This window comes from Triticum urartu, chromosome 2A (assembly GCF_056163025.1).
Source record: "Triticum urartu cultivar PI428250 chromosome 2A, HENAU_Tu73, whole genome shotgun sequence".
NCBI classification, from domain to species: Eukaryota; Viridiplantae; Streptophyta; class Magnoliopsida; order Poales; family Poaceae; genus Triticum; species Triticum urartu.
The window spans coordinates 67,888,558-67,907,376 of NC_141874.1; the positions used below are offsets into that span (position 1 = coordinate 67,888,558).

At 47.9% G+C, this 18,819-nt stretch overlaps 1 pseudogene; it reads left to right on the forward strand.

Moving 5' to 3' along the window:
* LOC125534981 (phosphoenolpyruvate/phosphate translocator 3, chloroplastic-like) overlaps nt 1-18,085 on the forward strand; it is a 34,344-nt pseudogene extending 16,259 nt beyond the window's left edge.
* The last annotated feature ends 734 nt before the right edge of the window (nt 18,086-18,819 follow it).

Sequence of the window (18,819 nt, forward strand, 5' to 3'; positions counted from 1 at the left end):
AATTGTTGGGAGGACCTGGAAGCCGCATTCCTCGACAATTTCCAGGGCACTTATGTGCGACCCCCAGACGCCGATGACCTAAGTCACGTAATCCAGCAGCCAGAGGAATCGGCCAGACAATTCTAGACACGGTTCCTAACAAAGAAAAATCAAATAGTCGACTGTCCAAACGCTGAAGCCCTAGCAGCCTTCAAGCACAATATCCGTGACGAGTGGCTGGCCCGGCACCTCGGACAGGAAAAGCCGAAATCTATGGCGGCACTCACGACACTCATGACCCGCTTTTGCGCGGGAGAAGACAGCTGGCTCGCTCGTAGCAACAATATGACCAAGAACCCTGGTAGTTCGGACACCAGGGACATTAGTGGCAGGTCGCGTCGCAACAAGCAGAAGCGCCGCATTAACGGCGACAATGCTGAGGATATGGCAGTTAATGCCGGATTCAGAGGCTCTAAATCCGGTCAGCAGAAGAAGCCATTCAAAAGGAATCCTAGGGGCCCGTCCAGCTTGGACCGAATACTCGACCGCTTGTGCCAAATACATGGCACCCCCGAAAAGCCGGCCAATCACACCAACAGGGATTGTTGGGTGTTCAAGCAGGCAGGCAAGCTAAGCGCCGACAATGAAGACAAGGGGCTGCATAGCGATGACGACGAGGAGCCCCGGCCGCCGAACAACAATGGACAGAAGGGTTTTCCCCCACAAGTGCGGACGATGAACATGATATACGCAACCCATGTCCCCAAAAGGGAGCGGAAGCATGCGTTAAGGGACGTATACGCGGTAGAGCCAGTCGCCCCAAAGTTCAACCCATGGTCCACCTGCCCGATCACCTTTGATCGAAGGGACCATCCCACTAGCATCCGTCATGGCGGATTCGCCGCATTGGTTCCAGACCCAATTATTGACGGATTTCATCTCACTAGAGTCCTTATGGATGGCGGCAGCAGCCTGAACCTGCTTTACCAGGATACAGCGCGGAAAATGGGCATAGATCCCTCGAGGATTAAGCCCACCAAAACGACCTTTAAAGGCGTAATACCAGGTGTAGAGGCCAACTGCACAGGCTCAGTCACACTTGAAGTGGTCTTCGGATCTCCGGATAATTTCCGAAGCGAGGAGTTAATCTTCGACATAGTCTCGTTTCGCAGTGGCTATCACGCACTGCTCGAGCGAACCGCATTCGCCAAATTCAATGCGGTACCGCACTACGCATACCTTAAGCTCAAGATGCCAGGCCCTCGTGGAGTAATTACGGTCAATGGAAACACCGAACGCTCCCTCCGAATGGAGGAGCACACGGCGGCCCTTGCAGCGGAAGTACAAAGCAGCTTCTCCAGGCCGTTCTCCAGTCCGGCCATTAAACGTCCAGACACCGTCAAGGACGCCCAGAGTAACCTACAACAAGACCGCCTGGCACGTTCCAAGCAGGCGTAGCAATGCGGCCCCAACCCCAACCCTCGCAAAAAGGCGACGCCAGTACTTTGCGTCCATAACTACGCTCTAGAAATACCATGGGCATAGGGGAAGGGGCACCATCACGGCACGCCCAAAACACGGCTTAAACCGCACCAGGGGCTGCCGATTTTTTTTACTTTTCTCTTACTTCCAGGACTCTACTCTTCGGAAGGCTTGTTCGGCAGTTCAATTGCCGCACAAACGATGCAAGGACCAGGGAAGCAGACAAGCCATGCCGCATTACGGAAATCCCAGGTGGTCTCTATCACGAGCAGTATACCTGTTTCGCATACTATTCCGCAGCTTGCCCCTGGAGCAGACATGTTAAATAGTCCAACTTTTCGTTTATCGCATTACTTGTATCGTTCTGCTTTGATCGCAGCTATTTTAATAAACAATGCATAGCTTTTGTCTATTTTTTGCATTATCTTTTTTTATATATATGTTCCTTAACGACATGTTGCACCCGTACACTTTGGTACGGCCAAAATGCACCAGGGGCTTCAGTACCCCTCAACATGGTGTGAGAAGTTCGAACACTTTAACAAGTGCGGCACCCCGAACTTATAGCATTATATGCATCGGCTCCGAATCATGTCTTGGGTCAATAGTTGGGTTTGCCCGGCTCCTATGTTTTTGTGCCTTACGTTCCGCTATATCGGCTAAGGTAGCACTAGGAGAACCACTGCGATTGTGCCCCGGTTGAGATGGGTCGAGCACCTCAGTTGAGAAAGCTAAAACTGACCATCATGATGAGGCGAGAGCTGGTCGATGTTCGGGAGGTCTTTTCGAGTCCTTAAAGACTTATGTCGCTTAGGGCGAGGAGTCGGCTCTGTCCGGCCAAGGCGTGGATAGCGCCCCGAACTCGGTCTTCCGAATACTAGGGGCTTGGCCGAAATTTAAAATTATAGAATTCTATGGCTAAGTGAGAGTGTTCACGTATTATAGTCCGATTGCCTTGCTCGTTGGGCTGAGTGCCTCCCTCGAAGGACCCAAATATGGGAAAAGAGCGCCCAGGTTTATCCCCGAACACCCTAGCACTAGCGGCAAGGGGGCAGAAGCCGACGACTCGCCATCTCTCAGTATTGATAAACAGCCGCACAGAAGGTAATATTTTAAATTCAAGCAGCATTGCTTTGCGCATATGAACAAGTTTTCAGCGCACAGGATAACACGAGTGGGTTTTACTCAAAAAATACATCCTTGGTACATTCATCCGCAACAAGGCGGGTACCCTTCAGAACATCCTTATAATAATTCTCGGGCTTGGGATGCTCTTTCCCCGGCGGTGGCCCGTCCTTCACAAGCTTCTCCGCATCCAGCTTGCCCCAGTGCACCTTAGCACGGGCAAGGGCCCTACGGGCACCTTCAATGCAGACGGAGCGCTTGATGTCTTCAAGCCTCGGACAGGCCTCCACCAGCCACCGCACCATCCTGAAATAGCTCCCAGGCAGAGCCTCTCCAGGCCACAGCTGAACTATGAGGCCCTTCATAGCCTGTTCGGCCGCCTTGTGGAGCTCGACCAGTTGCTTCAGCTGGTCGCTCAGGGGCACGGGGTGTCCGGCCTCAGTGTACTGAGACCAGAACACCTTCTCCGTCGAGCTGCCCTCCTCGGCCCGATAGAATGCGGCGGCATCGGACACACTCCGGGGGAGATCTGCGAACGCTCCTGGAGAGCTCCGGATTCGGGTAAGCATCAAGTAACTCACATTTATGTGTTTACTCTGCATAAAGAATGCCTTACCCGCCACTATCTTCTTCACCTCATCCAACTCCTGGAGGGTCTTCTGGGACTCGGCCTTGGCAGATTTGGCACTTTCAATAGCCACCGCAAGCTCGGATGCTTGCGTCTTCGAGTCACGCTCCAAACTCTCATGTTTTTCCATGAGAGCCTGGAGCTCTTGCCGCACGTTGCCAACCTCGGCCTCATACTTCTCCCGCTCGGTGCGCTCCAAGGCCGAATTCTTCTCGGCCTCGTCCAGCGCTTGCTTAAGGGTCGCCACCTTAGACGTGGCCCCTACAATAGCCACGATAATCCTGTCATTTTTCGCAATTGCACCTTTTTTATATATATACTTTTAACAAGGTATTTCTTACCTTCATTGTCCTCGAGCTGCTTCTTGGCATGCTCGAGCTCTTGCTCGGACCTTTCGAGGTCCTGCTTTAGCATGTCCACTTCCGCAGTCAGTGCGGCGAACGCAAGCAGGGTAGCCTGCACATGCATATTGACTCATTTTTGTTAGACTCCTGCGAATTCTATTTGATCCTCTATTCGGCTTTTCTTCCCGAACGCCAAACAGAGCAGCAGGGGCTACTGTCTATGCGGTACTATTATTTACGCATTCTTTACTTACCTCAAAGCCTGTTAAAAGGCTTGTACAAGCTTCCGTCAGTCCGCTCTTGGCGGACTGAACCTTCTGGATCACCGCACTCATAATAGTGCAGTGCCCCTCGTCGATGGAGGCACCTTGGAGCGCCTCCAACATATTGTCCAGCACCTCCGGTTGGACGGAGGTCACCGGCACGGCGGGCTTGCTCCTCTTGGAAGGAGGTCCCCCGCCGGACTCTGGAACCTTTGAAGATTCCGGAGTGGTGTCCGGCCTAGGGCCGGACTTGGAGCCCTGGGGGTTTCATCCCCTTTACTCCTGGAGTCCGGGAGGTCGCCTTGCGGCGCCTCCGAGACCACCTCCTCCCTGCTGGGAACCTGTTGGGACAACACCTCGGTGTCGTCCGTAGGGCGGGGGGAGGAAGCCGTTGGAAGCGAGTTCACCTCCGACGAGTCCAATGAGCCGCTCGACGACACGTCGAGCCGGTCTTTGGGTGGGCTGCATAAGCATATTCGACATAAGAAAAAGCTGTGCAATAAACGAATACTATGAATTACTCCGGTATTCGGATACTTACGATTTTGCCAGGGGCTTGGCCCTGGGCTACCACTCATCTCCGCCGTCGTCGGCGTCGGCGGAGTAGTCCGGAGGAAGGGCTTTCCCCTTCTTGGACCCTCCGGCCTCCTCAGAGAGGGCGGCCTTCCTTTTCTTCCCTTCCCCCGCTGGAGGGGGAGGGGTCTCTTCTTCCTCCTCCTCGTCTTCATGGGAGGAGTGCGCCTCGGATTCGTCGGATGCTGAATCCAACACCTCTGGGCGTTGGGCACTCTTTCGAGTCCCCGTGGCCTTCTTCTTGGCCCTCTTCTCCGGCACCACATAGGGTGCCGGAACCAGCAGCTTCGCCAGGTGAGCGTCCGCTGGGTCTTCGGTCAAAGGAGCCGGACAGTTGATCTGTCCGGACGTCACCTGCCAATCCTGTCAGAGGAAAAGGGAGCTTAGATCCCGCATAGAATCAAACTATGTAAAACTGATACCCTGTAAAAGGAAAAACAGTTTACCACGAGCGCGTGACGCTGCGCGCTGAATCCGCGATCCTCGGTAGCGGATGCAGGAGCCTCGGCGCCCTTGAAAAGCATCCTCCTGGCATCTTCGCACGTCGTGTCGAAGAGCCTGTTTAGAGTTTGATGCTGCGCTGGGTCTAACTCCCACAGATTGAAGGCCCGTCGGTGACACGGGAGGATCAGGCGGATGAGCATAACCTGGACTATGTTGACAAGTTTGAGCTTCTTGTTCACCAGGGTTTGGACGCATGTTTGGAGTCCGGTCAACTCTCCTTTTTTACCCCACGACAGGCCGGTCTCCTTCTAGGAGGTGAGCCGCGTAGGGGGTCCAGACCGAAACTCGGGGGCTGCGACCCATTCGGGGTCGCACGGCTCGGTGATGTAAAACCACCCCGATTGCCACCCCTTCAGGGTCTCCACAAAGGATCCCTCGAGGCACAGGACGTTGACCATCTTGCCAACCATGGCACCGCCACACTCCGCCTGGCTGCCGTGCACCACCTTCGGCTTGACGTTGGAAGTCTTAAGCCATAGGCCGAAATGGGGGCGGATGCGGAGGAACGCCTCACACACGACGATGAACGCCGAGATGTTGAGGACGAAGTTCGGGGCCAGATCATGGAAATCCAGGCCGTAGTAGAACATGAGCCCCCGGACAAATGGATGCAGAGGGAAGCCCAGTCCGCAGAGGAAATGGGGGAGGAATACCACCCTCTCATGGGGCCTAGGAGTGGGGATGAGCTGCCCCTTTTCGGGAAGCCGGCGCGCGATATCGCTAGCCAGATATCCGGCCTTCCTCAGCTTTTTGATGTGTCCCTCCGTGACGGAGGAGACCATCCACTTGCCTCCCGCTCCGGACATGACTGGAGAAGGTTGAGGTGGTAGTGCGGACTTGGGCGCTGGAGCTCGAGTGCGCAAGAATGGATAGGCAAAGGAGGAAGAAGGCGTGGGTGAAAAGGTGGATCCTTATCCCCTTATATGGGTGGACGCAACAACATGTCCCCACCAGCCTGGTAAAACTCGCTTATCTCCAAGCGCCGTAATCAATGGCGCGGTTGGGTTACCCACGCCCGTATTGATGAGAATCCCGGAATAAGGGGACACGATCTCTGCTTTAACAAGACGTGCCAAGGAGACCGCCTCGCGTAAGGCACTAAGATGGGACAGTAAAACGGTTCGAATAAAAGCTTGGTCGTGGTGTGATGTCACACTACAGAATATGTCAGCAGATTAGATTTGTGTAGATATTATTCTCTCTTTGGCAATATGTGGAAACTTATTTTGTAGAGCCGGACACTATCTTTGTGTTCAAAATCTTCTATGAAGTACTTGGAGGAGGAACCCTCCTTGCAATGCCAAAGACAATTTGTGCGCCAGACTCGTCGTCATTGAAGCCTGGTTCAGGGGCTACTGAGGGAGTCCTGGATTAGGGGGTGTTCGGATAGCCGAATTATACCTTCAGCCGGACTCCTGGACTATGAAGATACAAGATTGAAGACTCTGTCGCGTGTCCGGAAGGGACTTTCCTTGGCGTGGAAGGCAAGTTTGTCGATACGGATGTTCAGATCTCCTACCATTGTAACCGACTCTATGTAACCCTAACCCTATCCGGTGTCTATATAAACCGGGGGGTTTTAGTCCGTAGGACAACATACACATCAACAATCATACCATAGGCTAGCTTCTAGGGTTTAGCCTCTCTGATCTCGTGGTAGATCTACTCTTGTTCTACCCATATCATCAATATTAATCAAGCATGACGTAGGGTTTTACCTCCATCGAGAGGGCCCGAACCTGGGTAAAACTTCGTATCCCTTGCCTCATGTTACCATCCGGCCTAGACGCACAGTTCGGGACCCCCTACCCGAGATCCGCTGGTTTTGACACCGACAATTACCGTACCACTCAGGTGCGGATCTTACTCTGGTTGATCTACGAGGTTCGGTAGTAACTTGATCTGAAGTTTCATGATCATTATCATTAGCTTCCTCACTAATTGGTGTAGGTGTCACAGAAACCGGTTTCTGTGATGTACTACTTTCCAATAAGGGAGCAGGTACAATTACCTCATCAGGTTCTACTTTCCTCCCACTCACTTCTTTCGAGAGAAACTCCTTCTCTAGAAAAGATCCATTCTTAGCAATGAATGTCTTGCCTTCGGATCCGTGATAGAAGGTGTACCCAACAGTCTCCTTTGGGTATCCTATGAAGACACATTTCTCTGATTTGGGTTCGAGCTTATCAGGTTGAAGCTTTTTCACATAAGCATCACAGCTCTACACTTTCAGAAACGACAACTTTGGTTTCTTGCCAAACCACAGTTCATAAGGCATCGTCTCAACGGATTTCAATGGTGCCCTATTTAATGTGAATGCATCCGTCTCTAAAGCATAACCCCAAAACGATAGGGGTAAATCAGTAAGAGACATCATAGATCGCACCATATCTAGTAAAGTACGATTACGACATTCGGAACATCATTACGCTGTGGTGTTCCGGGTGGCGTGAGTTGCAAAACTATTCCGCATTGTTTCAAATGTAGAACAAACTCGTAACTCAAATATTCTCCTCCACGATCAGATCGTAGAAACTTTATTTTCTTGTTATGATGATTTTCAACTTCACTCTGAAATTCTTTGAACTTTTTAAATGTTTCAGACTTATGCTTCATTAAGTAGATATACCCATATATGTTTAAATCATCTGTGAAGGTGAGAAAATAACGATATCCGCCACGAGCCTCAACATTCATCGGACCATATACATCTGTATGTATGATTTCCAACAAATCTGTTGCTCTCTCCATAGTACCAGAGAACGGCGTTTTAGTCATCTTGCCCATGAGGCACGGTTCGCAAGTACCAAGTGATTCATAATCAAGTGATTCCAAAAGTCCATCAGTATGGAGTTTCTTCATGCGCTTTACACCGATATGACCTAAACGGTAGTGCCACAAATAACTTGCACTATCATTATCAACTATGCATCTTTTGGCTTCAACATTATGAATTTGTATATCACTACTATCGAGATTCATCAAAAATAGACCACTCTTCAAGGGTGCATGACCATAAAAGATATTACTCATATAAATAGAACAACCATTATTCTCTGATTTAAATGAATAACCGTCTCACATCAAACAAGATCCAGATATAATGTCCATGCTCAACGCTGGCACCAAATAACAATTATTTAGGTCTAATACTAATCCCGAAGGTAGATGTAGAGGTAGCGTGCCGACTGCGATCACATCGACTTTGGAACCATTTCCCACGCGCATCATCACCTCGTCCTTCGCCAGTGTTCGCTTAATCCGTAGTCCCTGTTTCGAGTTGCAAATATTAGCAACAGAACCAGTATCAAATACCCAGGTGCTACTGCGAGATCTAGTAAGGTACACATCAATAACATGTATATCACATATACCTTTGTTCACCTTGCCATTCTTCTTATCCGCCAAATACTTGGGGCAGTTCCGCTTCCAGTGTCCAATCTGCTTGCAGTAGAAGCACTCATTTTCAGGCTTAGGTCCATATTTGGGTTTCTTCTCCTGAGCAGCAACTTTCTTGCTGTTCTTCTTGAAGTTCCCCTTCTTCTTCCCTTTGCCCTTTTTCTTGAAACTGGCGGTCTTGTTGACCATCAACCCTTGATGCTCCTTCTTGATTTCTACCTCCGCAGCCTTTAACATTGCGAAGAGCTCGGGAATCGTCTTATCCATCCCTTGCATGTTATAGTTCATCACGAAGCTCTTGTAGCTTGGTGGCAGTGATTGAAGAACTCTGTCAATGACACTATCAACAGGAAGATTTACTCCCAGTTGAGTCAAGTGCTTATGATACCCAGACATTTTGAGTATATGTTCACTGACCGAACTATTCTCCTCCATCTTGCAGCTATAAAACTTATTGGAGACTTCATATCTCTCAATCTGGGCATTTGCTTGAAATATTAACTTCAATTCCTAGAACATCTCATATGCTCCATGACGTTCAAAACATCGTTAAAGTCCCGATTCTAAGCCGTAAAGCATGGCACACTAAACTATCGAGTAGTCATCAGCTTTGCTCTGCCAGACGTTCATAACATCTGGTGTTGCTCCAGCAGCAGGCCTGGCACCCAGCGGTGCTTCCAGGACATAATTCTTCTGTGCAGCAATGAGGATAATCCTCAAGTTACAGACCCAGTCCGTGTAATTGCTACCATCATCTTTCAACTTTGCTTTCTCAAGGAACGCATTAAAATTCAATGAAACAACAGCACGGGCCATCTATCTACAATCAAACATAGATAAGCAAGATACTATCAGGTACTAAGTTCATGATAAATTTAAGTTCAATTAATCATATTACTTAAGAACTCCCACTTAGAAAGACATCCCTCTAATCTTCTAAGTGATCACGTGATCCAAATCAACTAAACCATAAGCGATCATCACGTGAAATGGAGTAGCTTTCAATGGTGAACATCAATATGTTGATCATATCTACTATATGATTCACGCTCGACCTTTCGGTCTCAGTGTTCCGAGGCCATATCTGCATATGATAGGCTCGTCAAGTTTAACCTGAGTATTCTGCGTGTGCAAAACTGGCTTGCACCTGTTGTAGATGGACGTAGAGCTTATCACACCCGATCATCAAATGGTGTCTGGGCAGGACGAACTTTGGCAATGGTGCATACTCAGGGAGAACACTTTTATCTTGAAATTTAGTGAGAGATCATCTTATAATGCTACTGTCAATCAAAGCAAGATAAGATGCATAAAAGATAAACATCACATGCAATCAATATAAGTGATATGATATGGCCATCATCATCTTGTACTTGTGATCTCCATCTCCGAAGTACCGTCATGATCACCATCGTCACCGGCGCGACACCTTGATCTCCATCGTAGCATCGTTGTCGTCTTGCCAATCTTATGCTTCCATGACTATCGCTACCGCTTAGTGATAAAGTAAAGCATTACAGCGCGATTGCATTGCATACAATAAAGCGACAACCATATGGCTCCTGCCAGTTGCCGATAACTCGGTTACAAAACATGATCATCTCATACAATAAAATTTAGCATCATGTCTTGACCATATCACATCACAAAATGCCCTGCAAAAACAAGTTAGACGTCCTCTACTTTGTTGTTGCAAGTTGTACGTGGCTGCTACGGGCTGAGCAAGAACCGTTCTTACCTACGCATCAAAACCACAACGATAGTTTGTCAAGTTGGTGCTGTTTTAACCTTCGCAAGGACCGGGCGTAGCCACACTCGATTCAACTAAAGTTGGAGAAACTGACACCTGCCAGCCACCTGTGTGCAAAGCACGTCGGTAGAAACAGTATCGCGTAAGCGTACGCGTAATGTCGGTCCGGGCCGCTTCATCCAACAATACCGCCGAACCAAAGTATGACATGCTGGTAAGCAGTATGACTTATATCGCCCACAACTCACTTGTGTTCTACTCGTGCATATAACATCAGCGCATAAAACCTGGCTCTGATACCACTTTGGGGAACGTAGTAATTTCAAAATTTTCCTACGCACACATAAGATCATGGTGACGCATAGCAACGAGAGGGGAGAGTGTTGTCTATGTACCCTCGTAGACCGGAAACGGAAGCATTGATACAGTGTAGAGGGAGTAGTCGTACGTCTTCCCGATCCGACCGATCCAAGTACCGAACGTACGACACCTCCGAGTTCTGCACACGTTCAACTCGGTGACGTCCCTCGAGCTCCGATCCAACCGAGTGTTGAGGGAGAGTTTCGTCAGCACGACAGCGTGATGACGGTGATGATGTTCTACCGACGCAGGGCTTCGCCTAAGCACTGCTATGATAAGACCGAGGTGGAATATCATGGAAGGGGGAACCGCACACGGCTAAGGAACGATCATGAAGATCAACTTGTGTGTCATGGGGTGCCCCCTGCCCCCGTATATAAAGGAGGGAGGGGGAGGTGCGGCCGGCCCCTAGGGGTGCGCCTGGAGGAGTCCTACTCCCACCGGGAGTAGGACTCCCCCCTCTTGCCTTGTTGGAGAAGGAAAGGGGAAGGGGGAAAGAGGAAAGGGTGGCGCCGCCCCCCCCCTTTCCTTGTCCTATTCGGACTAGGGGGGAGGGCGCGCACGGCCTGCCCTGGCCGGCCCTCCTGTTTTCCCTTAGGGCCCATGTAGGCCCATTAACCCCCGGGGGGTTCCGGTAACCCCCCGGTACTCCGGTAAAATCCCGATTTCACCCGGAACGATTTCGATATCCAAATATAGGCTTCCAATATATCAATCTTTATGTCTCGACCATTTCGAGACTCCTCGTCATGTCCGTGATCACATCCGGGACTCCGAACAACCTTTGGTACATCAAAACACTAAAACCCTAATTACGATCGTCACTGAACTTTAAGTGTGCGGACCCTACGGGTTCGAGAACTATGTAGACATGACCGAGACACATCTCCGGTCAATAACCAATAGCGGAACCTGGATGCTCATATTGGCTCCTACATATTCTACGAAGATCTTTATTGGTCAGACCGCATAACAACATACATTGTTCCCTTTGTCATCGGTATGTTACTTGCCCGAGATTCGATCGTCGGTATCTCAATACCTAGTTCAATCTCGTTACCGGCAAGTCTCTTTACTCGTTCCATAATACATCATCCCACAACTAACTTATTAGTTGCAATGCTTGCAAGGCTTGAGTGATGTGAATTACCGAGAGGGCCCTGAGATACCTCTCCGACAATCGGAGTGACAAATCCTAATCTCGAAATACGCCAACCCAACAAGTACCTTCGGAGACACCTGTAGAGCACCTTTATAATCACCCAGTTACATTGTGACGTTTGGTAGCACACAAAGTGTTCCTCCGGTAAACGGGAGTTGCATAATCTCATAGTCATAGGAACATGTATAAGTTATGAAGAAAGCAATAGCAACAAACTAAACGGTCAAGTGCTAAGCTAACGGAATGGGTCAAGTCAATCACATCATTCTCCTAATGATGTGATCCCGTTAATCAAATGAAAACTCATGTCTATGGTTAGGAAACATAACCATCTTTGATCAACGAGCTAGTCAAGTAGAGGCATACTAGTGACACTCTGTTTGTCTATGTATTCACACATGTATTATGTTTCCGGTTAATACAATTCTAGCATGAATAATAAACATTTATCATGATATAAGGAAATAAATAATAACTTTATTATTGCCTCTAGGGCATATTTCCTTCACTATCGGTATCGTTCTCCCTCATGGGGGCATCGTTTTGGAGCGAGTGCTGGTTGGAGGGGACAAGAGGAGGAGCGGTGTTTCATCTGCTCCATTGATGACGGCGGATCTCGGTGGCATGGCGCAGTGGAGACTCGGCGCCTGATGAGCGGAGATGGACTCGCGCAGGAGGGTGACGCTGCCTGGCGTCACGGTGGCGTCGGCGGTAGTTGGACCGGCCAAGGTTGATGCAGCAGTACAGCTCTGAAGATGAATTCGTGGCAGGTGGCTGCGGCGGCCTCATACCCGGCAGGGGTCCTGGTTGAGAAGCACGCCGGACTGGTGGATGCCCATACCCGGCAGGCGTCCTGGGTGGGACCTCAAGTCTTTAGATGTTTAGGTTTGGCTGCGTGGTCTGTTTGGTATTAGGCCCAGACTTTCAGCGCCCCTACATCAACTGGATAGGGATAGCGACAGTTGTTGCTTAGTTTGGTGGCTTTAGACTTATTGCTGTATGACTCTGTACGGTCTTGTGTAAATAATTAATAAAGTGGCCGTATGCATCGTCCAGATGCAGAGGCCGGGGGTCGTCCTCCTTTTCTAAAAAAATTCAAATACATAGATATGCCTAAATAGTAAATACTTTAACATCCCCCGAGAGTTGTAATGGTAGCGTCGCGGATGATTAGACTAGAGAAACCGATGAGCTGACATCCCCCCATAGTCGTAGTGGGAGCGCCGTGGACGGTGTCACGTCACGGACATGTTGACTGTAGAGGAAGCCGCCGAGTTGCTCAAGCGAGGTGATAGCACTTTGTGCCGAAGTCGAGGAAGCCGAGAGCATGGTGGCAGAGCCATGGTCGAGGTAGTCGTGCGAGGGGTCGCCGTGGTCGATGTCATGGTCGGGTGCCAGTGTCGAGGTACTTGCACATTAAGCCGCAGGCGCATAGTGCGTGAAAAGTGTGACGAAGGCATGTCGAGGCTGTCGTTGGAGATGAAGGCATCGTGTTGGGGACGAAGGCACATATCGATGTTGGCAGTACCGGCCATGCAAGGCAGGGACCATCATGACATGTGCAAGTGCACGGAGAGGATTACAAATCATATATGCTACCAATACAGAGATATGCATAGATACTCTAACACAATTTACCCGATCATGTTAAAATTAAAATATTTCCTTTCGATAACATGCTCATGAGTCATGTCAAGTCGTAAAGTAATGCAAGTTTGCAATGACTGAGTTACTCTTCTAATTACTGGTGCAGTACGCAATGATCCTTCCTTTGGCGTTAATACACATGATGGCCATTGTCTTCGCCAACATGAGTTTGGGCAAGGTGGCGGTCTCCTTCACGCACACCATTAAGGCAGGGAACACCGTTCCACTCTCTGTCTTGTTGCTCAGGCAGGTATTTGATTTTAGGTTTTCTTGTGTTATCTGTCCCAGTAATAAAATGTGCAGAAAGAGATGAATATGTTGTTCTTAATTGTTCTGTTCTTGCAGACACCTTCTCTACTTGTATTAGGTTCTCTCGCGTCAGTTGTTGGTGGAGTTGTGCTGGCATCTATGACTAAAATTTCTTTCAACTGGTTAGTTGCAATGCTTGCCATCTCTTAAATTCCAGTGTCAAAAGATTGGGGAAACATTGGCTCTCTTCACATCTTGCAAGCTATATTAGAATGTATATATCACACTGTCCATTAGTTCAGTCAATCTTATTCACTGCCACTCTGGAAAGAAACAAATAGTGGTTCACATTTTTGGCAATCGTGTTAGTCTTATACGCATGTACGTATCACTCAAAACATTCTAAAATGGGAAGTGAGGTGTGAATTTTGTGTTGGGGAACATAGCATGCAATTTCAAAAAAAAATCCTACGCTCACGCAAAATCTATCTAGAAAATGCATAGCAACCTTGAGGAGGAGAGTGTGCCCACGTACCCTCGTAGACCGAAAGCAAAAGCGTTTGTTAACACGGTTGATGTAGTCGAACTTCTTCTCGTTCCGACCGATCAAGCACCGAACGTACGGCACCTCCGAGTTCTGTACACGTTCAGCTCGATGACGTCCCTCGAACTCTTGTTCTAGCAAAGTGTCGAGGGAGAGTTCTGTCAGCAGGACGGCGTGGTGACAGTGATGGTGAAGTGATCCGCGCAGCGCTTCGCTTAAGCACTACGTGAATATGACTGAATGTGTAAACTGTGAAGGGGGCACCGCACACTGCTACGAACAATTGATGTGTGTTGTAGCCCCCCCCCCCTATATAAAGGAGGGAAGGGAGGAGCTGGCCCTAGGCGCGCCCAAGTAGGAGGAATCCTACTTGGGCTCCTAGTAGGATTCGCCCCCTCCCATTTCCTTTTTACCGGAGGGGGGGGGGCAGGGGAAAGGAGAGAGAGAGGGAGAAGGAGGGGGCGTCGCCCCTCTCCTAGTCCTATTCGGCCTCCTTCCCTGTTGGGGGGGGGCACGCCACCCCTTTGTGGGCTAGTGTGCCTCCCTCCTATGGCCCATATGGGCCATATCTTCCCCCTGGGGGGTTCCGGTAAACCCTCCGGTACTCCGATATGTATCCGATACATTCCAGAACACTTCCAGTGTCCGAATACTATCATCCAATATATCAATCTTTATCTCTCGATCATTTCGAGACTCCTCGTCATGTCCTTGATCTCCTCCGGGACTCCGGACAACATTCGGTCACCAAATCACATAACTCATATAATACAAATCGTCATCAAACGTTAAGCGTGCAGACCCTACGGGTTCAAGAACTATGTAGACATGACCGAGACTCTTCTCCGGTAAATAACCAATAGCGGAACCTGGATGCTCATATTGGTTCTCACATATTCTACGAAGATCTTTATCGGTCAAACTGTAATGACAACATAAGTTTATTCCCTTTGTCATCGGTATGTTACTTGCCCGAGATTCCATCGTCGGTATCTCCATACCTAGTTCAATCTCGTTACCGGCAAGTCTATTTACTCGTTCTGTAATGCATCATCCCGTAACTAACTCATTAGTCACATTGCTTGCAAGGCTTATCATAATGTCCATTACCGAGAGGGCCCAGAGATACCTCTCCGATACTCGGAGTGACAAATCCTAATCTCAATCTATGCCAACCGAACAAACATCTTCGGAGATACCTGTAGAGCATCTTTATAATCACCCAGTTACGTTGTGACGTTTGATAGCACACAAGGTATTCCTCCTGTATCCGGGAGCTGCATAATCTCATAGTCAAAGGAATATGTATAAGTCATGAAGAAAGCAATAGCAATAAAACTTAACGATCATTATGCTAAACTAACGGATGGGTTTTGTCCATCACATCATTATGTGATTCCATTAATCAAATGACAACACATGTCTATGGTTAGGAAACTTAACCATCTTTGATCAACGAGCTAGTCTTGTAGAGGCTTACTAGGGACACGGTGTTTTGTCTATGTATCCACACATATATCAAGTTTCTGGTTTAATATAATTCTAGCATGAATAATAAACATTTATCATGATATAAGGAAATATAAATAACAATTTTATTATTGCGTCTAGGGCATATTTCTGTCACTTTGGATAGACTCTTGTTAGGTTGCAACTTAAAACTGCAGTTACTTTAGCTAAATTAATGCAGGAATTTTTATTCTATTTTGCAATCCAAAACCTTGGTTGTACTTCAGGCTTTGGCAACTTGGTTATTTCTCGTGGTCTTAAGAAGGGCCATCTGATATCATGTATACTAATTGTGTAAGTACGTTGAGGAAACAGGATAGGATTTAATTGTGTAAGTACGTTGAGGAAACAGGATAGGATTTTGCAGTGCCAGGGATTCCAATGACCAATCGCGAAGTGCTTTCAGCAAGAAAACTCTTGCTGATAAAGAGGTGACTTGCTACTTTATTTTGTTCTATTGGATATTCACATCGTAGAAGCATGATAAATATCATGAAGCACATTCTCCTTACACATAATTTTTCCTTACAGGAAAAATTGGACGATATAAATCTCTTTTCAATTATGACTATCATGTCATTTTTGTGTTTGGCCCCATTAACGCTATATATGGAGGGCATAAAGTTTAGCCCGCTGTTCCTACGAAGCACTGTGAGTATTGCCAGCTTGCAAAAGTAGATATAGATTGTTTTGGCACTTTTTTGGCTAATAAAAAATCAAACATTGTGCCTTACTGTAGGGGTTAAATCTTCAAGAACTATGCCTGAAAGCGGCCATTGCGGCCACTTGTTTCCATTTTTACCAACAGGTATGTCAATCTTCACGAAGAATCGGTTAAGACCACATAGTGCATAATTATGCATAATAGTACTCCCTCTGTAAATCTAAATGCTCTTATATTAGTTTACGGAGGGAGTAGTTCATAACACCCGCATCATTGTTCATAATTAAAGTAGATAGCACTTGCTTCAAACTAAACTAAAGATAAAATGGGTCGGAGTCAGGATTTATCAACGCTGGCTTGTCAGATCAGGACATCTCAGCGTGTGGGTGCCCCGCCATGACACCGGCGCATTGCCGGAGTCATCGGAGTCGGCGGTGGCAACCTCCCCGAAGATTACATCGTGCTTGCGATCCACCTCAGCCAAGTATCGGCGGTTGGCCTCGGCCTCGTGTTCGTTGACGATGGACTGCAAGAATGCTTGTTTGACCTCCATCGTCTCGGCGTCGGAGGCGAGTAAACGGCCGCCTCCGTGTCGGGCGTTCTACTCCTCCGCCTCTCGGTGCTCCTCGTCGTCAAGCAACGCACACTCATACTCCCGCTCTGCCACCTCCCATGAGAATAGGATGTGGTCGCCGGCGCCACCCTCGTATCGGCTTCATCCGTCGCTTGCCCATCCTCCTCCTCCGCCTCGCCCCCCCTCCCGCTCTTCGTCGGCCTCCTTCTCCTCTTCCTCGAATTCCATCGACATGGATGCGGTGAGCTGCGCCGCCTCCCACTCATCGTCGGAGTCATCTCCGACAATGACGAGTCAATGGGGATAACGTCCCCTGCGGTGACACCCCACCTCTTGGCCCACGACCGGCGGCACGCCATGTTGATTTGAGTGGCAGCGGACAAATTTATTAGGGGGAGGGGGTAAATTTGGCGGCTTGTCGCCGATTGAGTCATTTTTCCGGTCAGATGAGAGCACAAAGGAGTTTTGAGAAGTGATGTTGCTCTCTCAAGTTTGAGCCAAATAGAATCTTTCGAGATTTTACTCTTCAATTTTTTGAGTTATAGGTTTGAGGCTTCGATTAGGTGTGTTTAACTCCACCAAAGATACCAATTTTAGGAGTTAAGATATCAGTTTTGCTAAAGCACATCTAGATGTGCCATACGTATTGCACATCTAAGTCCTATGTCATTGATCTTACATTGAGATTCGTGTGGATATTTTCTTTTTCTTTTTTCTCTTTCTCTTTATGCTTAATTCATTCACTTAGATGTGCAATAACTAAAGCACATCTAGATGTACCCTAGACACACCCTAGTTCGATTAGAGATGCTCTTGGTAGCTATAGAGGCTGTATATCACCATGATCAACCAGTTTCTATGCTCAGTGATGTTGGATGAGTGGTCGTGCATAGTAAGTTTCATGACCTGAAATTCAACTCTTACCACTTTTCTGTTTTTTCTTGTTTAATATTTACCATCAATTCTATTTACTTTTTTCTTTACTTACCTGTAGTAAAGTTTCTACTTTGTTTTTGTGGCAGGTTTCATATAGTTTATTGGCCGGAATATTACCTATAACCCGTTCTGTTGCGGACTTCTTCAAATGAGTTGTCATCATATCATATGTTCTCTTCTTCAGAACTCCAATTTCACCTATAAAGGTCCTTGGTAACTTTATCACCAACCGATCCTACTTTTATATTCTAGTAGTTCACTCTCCTGTTTATTTGTGTCTGAAATATATCCTTATTTGCAGGAACTGGTCTACTTCTACTCGGTGTTTTCCTGTACTCTAGATTCACGAAAGCAAAATCAAAGACAAATGTTACAAAAAATAGTTCATACTAGACGCATTGTCGTGCCCGTCTATTATTTTGTTAGAATGATAGAAATATCCATACAAAATATTGGAGCAAATTTGCATAATGTAACCCATATATTGGTTAGCACTCGAAGAGGAATTTAAACCGATTGAAACAAAGTAGAGCCATTGTAGAGGGGCACTCTCTTTCTTTATGATTATGAGGGCATATGAAGTACAAAAATCTTTGTGAAAAAAACACAACTTGTATCATCACTGATCTGATTGTATTATCTAGACATTGTGGGAAAACAAAAGATATGTTATATTTCTTTTAGAAAAGGAGGAGGACCCCTGGCCTCTACATCTGGGCGATGCATACGGCCACTTTATTAATTATGCTCACAAGGCCTTACAAAATCATAAAACAGTAAGGCTAAAGCCACCGTCTAAGCAACAACTGTCGCTACTCCTATCCAATTGAGAAGGGGCGCTGATAGTCTGGACCTAATACCAAATAGACATCGCAGCCAAACCTAAACATTTAAGACCTGAGGTCCCAATCAGGACGCCTGCCAGGTATGGGGCACGTACCAGTCCGACGCACTCCTCAATCAGGACGCCTGCCGGGTATGAGACCGCCGCAGCCACCTGCCACCAATCCATCTTCAATGTTGTACTGTTGCATCACCTTGCCCGGCCTCTCTGCCATCGATGCCACCACGACGCTTGATAACGTCACCCTCCTGTGTGAGTCCCTCGCCACACATCGGGCGCCGAG